Below are 6,497 nucleotides of genomic sequence, written 5' to 3'. Positions count from 1 at the left end.
GGGGCGCTGCTCGGGGATGGCAGCGATGGAGCGGAGATGATCTGGGGCGGGGAGCGGTTCCCACCCCCACCCCCGGTTTACTCCCCGCACCCGCGGGCTGCAGCTCACCTCTGCTCCACCTCCTCTGAGTGCACCACTACTCACTTCTCCCTCCCTCCCAGTGCTTTCGCGTGGCACGCCTGGGAGGAGGTGGAAGGGGAAGTGCGGTGCACCTGTGGACAAGGTGGGCCAGGGATTTGGAGAAGGGGCAGAGTTGGGGAGGGGGGGGTGAGCAAATTTGCCCCCCTAGGCCTAGGCTTTGTTGGCCTAGGCGATAATACACCGCTGGTTGGGGGCTGAAGGTGATGGCTAATGGCGTTCTGTTACTTTCTTTGTTGAGCCTGTGCTGTAGTAGGTGACTTCTGGGTACTCTTCTGGCTCTGTCAATCTGTTTCTTCACTTCAGCAGGTGGGGATTGTAGTTGTAAGAACGCTTGATAGAGATCTTGTAGGTGTTTGTCTCTGTCTGAGGGGTTGGAGCAAATGCGATTGTATCGTAGAGCTTGGCTGTAGACAATGGGTTGAGTGGTGTGGTCTGGATGAAAGCTGGAGGCATGTAGGCAAGTATAGCGGTCAGTAGGTTTCGGATATAGGGTGGTGTTTAGGTGGCCATCGTTTACTAGTGCTGTAGTGTCTAGGAAGTGGATCTCTTGTGTGGAATGGTCCAGGCTGAGGTTGATGGTGGGATGGAAATGTGTAAAGTGTAAGTGTCCTTCTCTGAAAGCCAAACTGTTACCTGTCTTCTATTTAAAGTTTTACTATGCTTTCTGGCCACTTGAGAAAGAGGGTTCACCCCGCCGATGCTCCCTACTTCCCCGGCAATGTAATATATTTTCTTTAACAGAGCTGCCTGTGTAGAAATGACTGTTACTGGTACTGTCTTTTACTAACACAAATATGAAGGGGGACACATTCATATTGACATATTTAAATAAATAAGTTTCATTAATTGCCTGGTTTAGCACGACCTTTTACAGCCGCCTGTAAAAATGGACACCACGACCCCTACCATAAGGGAGTCTGAGCTGGTTCATTCTTCCATTTTGTCCTTTTCGGATTTTCCTCTTGAGATCTGTGTCTCAGACATGAGCAAAAACAGCTGATGCACGTAGTGGTGAGCTGGAGCCATTTCCCACTGGTTCGCAGGAACTGGTTGTTAAATTTAGAAACCCTTTTAGAACCGGTTGTTCCAGGAAAACCGGTTCTAAAGCAGCTTTTAAATTTAACTAAAGCTCGGGCAGCTATCCACCCGGCCCCCGGCCCCAGCTCACTTCCCTCTCCTCCCTGAACACTCCGCCCTCCTTCTCCTCCCCTCCCCTGCTTCCTTGAATCAGATGTTCGCGAGAAGCCTGAAACAAGCAGCAGGCAGGTAAGCTGGGGGCAGGCGTGAGGAGGGCTCCAGAGAGGCATGGCACAGCCCAGTCCGGCTCAGGCCGAGCGGCTTCCTCTGGCCTCGCCCCCGGCCTGCCCCTGGCTGAGCTCCCCTGCTCAGTCCTGGCCAAGCACCCCTGGCTCTGGCCCCAGTGTCATCGGCCCAGCTCGGGTCCCGCTGCGCCGGTGCCGGTCCCGGCCAAGCGGCTGCGGCTCGGCTCGGGCCCCAGGCCCGTGTTGCCGGTCCCGACCGAGTGGCTCCTGCCGGACCTCGCGGCACCGGCACCGGTCCAGGTCCTGACCGAGCGGCTCTGGCTGGCTCGGCTCGGGCCCCGCACTGCCCGTCCCAGTCCTGGCCAAGCAGCTCCTGCCTGGACCTTGCAGCACTGGCACTGGTCCATGTCCCAGCCGAGCAGCTCTGGCCAACTCGGCTCGGACCCCCACAGTGCCGATCCCGGTCCCGGCCGAGTGGACCTGGCTGCGTCCGAGTGGCTCCAGGCAGCGCGGTAACGGGGCAGGGAGCAGAGACAGGGTGTTGGAAGAGGGCAGGGGAGTTTTCTGGGCTGTGGGGGAGTGGATAGGGGTTGGGGCGGTCAGACGGCATGGAACAGGGGGATTGAATGGGGGCAAGGGTTCGGGGGGGCAGTCAAGAAGGAGCAGGGGTTGGATGGGGTGGTGGGGGGCAGGAACAGAGAGAAGGTGTGGTTGGATGGGGCAGGGGTCCCAAGCGGCCCTCAGAAATCAGAGGAGGGGTTGGATGGGGCGGCAGGGGACAGTCAGGGGACAGGGAAGGGGGGTGGATGGGGCAGGGGTTCCGGGGGGCATCAAGGAACATGGGGTGTTGGATGGGGCATGACCCCCGGGTGGGCATGACCCCCTCGTAGGGTGAGGAGGAGAGAACCTGTTGTTAATATTTTGGCAGCTCATCACTGCTCCCACGAGACTACCGATGTCAGTTCTCAAAGGCCTCTAGAAAGGCATCATCGAGCTGTTGAGAGATTTTCAGAAAAGAAACAGTGTAAGCACCCCACTGCTTGTTTTTAGATTTACACAACCTCCCGGTTCCTAACTTCATTACACTCCATCATCAACCGTCACTTCTTAATCATTCATTTACCTGAGCGACATCTTTTTTGTTCACCTTGTCCTCTGGTGACTCCCCTGAGCTGCGTTCGTCTTCCACCTCTAGGGGGGTGGACAACGAGAGGCCTTCATGCTCATCGGGGTGCCTCACGAGGGTTTGGGTTTCAGGTTCTGGCATATCCATCAACTGCTGAGTCTAAGGGCCCTCGTCGGAACTGTCGCTCGTGTAGCGCTTTCTCCACACAAGTCCAAAGGCCCTCGGGGCTAACACAAAGTCTGAAGTTCTCACCAGGGCGGTGAAGGAGTCCATGTTTCCATGATTTCTAAAGCACGTGTTCATGGTAAAAGATGGCCTCTTCTGCCCGATTGCTGGGACTTATGGGGTGAGTGCTGCGCTGATTGGCAGAGGGCACTGGGACGAGTTCTTAGATGGGTGACATGACCCTCTTCTGGGCAGGTCACCCCAGCCTGGAACACCACTGATTGGTCAAATCTGCTCTCAGGGCGGAACTGTGTGGCTGAAACCCATCGTGATTCGCAGAGGGCAGTGGAGGAGTTCTTAGAGGGGTCACACGAACCACTTCCGGACGGGTCACCATGCCCCGGGACACCTCTGATCGGACAAATCTCCTCTCAGGTTGGGCCTACGGGGGAGAAACCCCTCCTGATTGGTAGAGGGCAGTGGGAGGAGTTCCTAGAGTGGTCACATGACACACTTTGCTTCCAGTCGTGTGTCCTCCTTGACCCCGGAAGTAATATTCCCCATGGGTGGGACTTCCAGTGACAGGTGGCCGGGGCTTAAGAGGTCAAGGGGCAGGGTTTAAGCGGCCAAGGGGAGGGGTTAGGGTTTGATTGATGGTAGGTCCCTTATACTATTTCCGGTTTCCATACTACTGAATCCCATCCTGCCAGTGTGCCCATTAACAGAAGGGGCCCACTAATTCCACCATCTCCCTGGCAACCAGCAGGCCTTGTAAGCATAGGCCCAAGTGGCTGAGAACAATGGCTTGTTGTCCTGTGACACAGAGACTGATGATGTTATTGACTGTGATGTCCGAACAAACCAGCTTCATGACGTCTTGGTGCAGGCAGTAGGAATGGGAGAGGACATTGGCTCGAAAGAATCGGAACTGTTTCAGGAGAAAGGGGAGTGGAAATATTACTGCCACTGCTCTTAGCATAAACACCAGTTCCATCTTGGCTATTCTCGGCAGGGTTAAGATGGAGGCATATCTCAGCTGGTTACAGATTGCGATGAAGCGGACAAATGCCATCAACAAGAGCACAGGATTCAATGAATTGCAGAGAGTGAATGAAGAACATCTGGGCAAAACAAGCATCAAGGCTGATCTCTCTAGAGTTAAATAAGAATAGGCCCGGTATCGTCGGCATGCTGGCTATCAATAAGCCAAGGTCTGTGAGGGCCAACATGGAAAGGAAAATGTACATGGGCTCATGGAGGATTGGATCTGTTTTTATAATGAACAGAATGACTGAATTTCCTACTATCGAAATTTCATACATGAAACAGAAGAGGACAGAGACCCAGAGATGGACGTCTTCCTGCCCAGGTATCCCAGTGAGAAGGAACACTGCAGGTGTGAATTTGGTGTCATTGACAGCTGACATACCATACTGGGCAGGTCCGAGAAGTTTTGAACTTTCCTTCCTGAAAGGAAAAAGAACAGGAATGTAGATGATATTTAAGGAGACATCTTTCTGCTCTGAGTGCAAATCTAGGATTCCCAGAAGCTCAAGGAAGATCAGAAAAAACATAGATTTGGATTTACACCCCCAATAGGATATGCCAATAGGAAGATAGGCACTGCCAGACTGGATCAGACCTGCAGTCCTTCTAGCCCAGTAACCAGTTACACATGCGTCAGGGGAAGATGGAAGAATCCCTGCAATAGGGAGCTATGAGATTGACTGCTCCAAGGGAAAGTTTCCCCCAGGCACCCACTAGTTAGACATATTTTGTGGTGTAAATCCAGTCCCTCTTTGAATCCTGCTAATCCCTTGGCCTCATTGATATCTTGTGGATCAGAGTTCCACAGCCTATTGGAGCGCTGTGTGAATTTGCAGTAGTGACATTCACACAGACACCCTTTCTGGCCCTCAACTTCAAAGTGTGGCCCATTGTATCATGACATGTGTGTACACATATGGCAAGTGCGTGGTGAAAATGGTCATTGTGTTTATCTGTCCTGCATTTAAGTTATTCATAAACGTGTTTCATTGCCTCATTATATACATTATGTTTTTATTTTCTCTGCTCCTGTGAGTTCAAATTATGCCGCTGCCTCTTTGCAGCACATGGGATAAATTTTCAGGGTCTGGTTCTGAATTCAATAACGGCATCACTCCAGATTTACGTGTGTAAATTCGATCAGAACCGGGATCTATTAACTTTCCCTTACCAAATGCTCCCAGTGATACACTCTAACCCCCAAGAATCCCTCCAAGAGAAGCTGAAGTGCTTTGCCTGGCCTATGTTGACTGAATCCAGAGAGTTTGATCATCCTACAGGTTCCCTTTCATCCTCACAGGACCCGCATCTGCTCCCCATGCAAGGGATTGTAGTTATCTGGTATGTTACAAGCTAACATGGACAGTTACTTCAGCTGGATGAGGGAGAGGTTGTCATCGCAAATGAGTGAATTGTGCAAACACTAGGTTTGCACTAATATCCAGTTGAGTGTGCTAGTTACTTCAGCCATGCTTTTTTAACAGGTGATGGAGGTAAATTACATAAAAAACTATTACACTGCTCTTTCCTGCACCTCAGCTCTACTCTTTGCTGAAACACAGACCAGCGGTTCTGTTCTCTCAGGACTTTTTGGAAAGTCTTGCACAGGTATTGTAGAGTTACTGTGTGCATGACCCTGAATGTAAGTATTACAAATGGCTTCTGCTCCGTTAGCAGAGGAGAATACCATACAGCTGTTCACTGAACAGAGAGTTCATAGCATAAACCCATTGCAAACAGTATGTGGGGTACTTCTGAAAAACTTTCTAAAGCAAAAGCCATTAAGCAGTAAAGTTACCACTGCTCCTTCCTGTAGCAATTCCAACAACTCTGCCGCTGGCTTTCAATATGCATCTATGTCATGAAATTTTTGTTTGTAATATTTGTATTACAATGAAAAGTTTTGGCATAACATTTACACAGCTGTACTTTGGCACACACATGCCAACCACAGGTACAAACCCAGCCAGACCTATTGAGCAGGCACAGTGCTCAGTGCTCCAGCCACATTGCGCGGTAGCCCAGGGCCCAGTCTGTGAGTGGGAGAATGGCGGGATTTCACCCCGTGAGAAAGGAGGCTACGGAGCCTGACATTTGGCCCTCAGAAACCAGAGAAGGGAAAGAGATGAACATAGCCCTGTAACTCTGAGGGGTTTCTTCAGGGCAGAAGTGCTGGAGCCTTCAGCCAGTCAGGAAACAGAAATACAGGCAAGTCGCATCTTAGGCACATTTAACATGTGCGAATTCAGCTTTGTGCAGATGGTGAAAACAGGGGAAAAAAAGAAAAATTACAATATTAAAAACTGCATCTTTAGTGCGGGCGATTCCTTCCGCCATTCAACTCAATGAGTGTTTCAGTAGACGTGGTTTTCCCTTTACGCGCTAACCGTGGAACGGAATCCTCGCATAAAATGAGACTTGCTTGTATGCCCTCAGAGCAACACAGCTCTGAATTCCTGCATCCACAATCAAGTCAAAGAATAAAATTGTTGAAAATGCATTTGCTGATTAAATTTCCAGCAGCAAATATACCTGATACGATCTGGGAAGTAGTCACTGATATTCCGTGGGGTCTCTTCTTCCTCAGTCCCTGGCAGGATTGGGCCCAGAGCACATGGAACGTCTAAAAATGGGACTCCTTGAGAAAATCGTTACTTGGGGCATCAGGGTTTTAATACTGCAAACTCGCTTTGAATATCAGATTTCTGTGTAGATTAAAATACTCACCATGGAGCATGGGCAGATGTAGTCATCGG

Source organism: Mauremys reevesii, linkage group 1 (assembly GCF_016161935.1).
Source record: "Mauremys reevesii isolate NIE-2019 linkage group 1, ASM1616193v1, whole genome shotgun sequence".
In the NCBI taxonomy this organism is placed as follows: domain Eukaryota; kingdom Metazoa; phylum Chordata; order Testudines; family Geoemydidae; genus Mauremys; species Mauremys reevesii.
Note: the sequence above shows the minus strand (reverse complement) of the source record.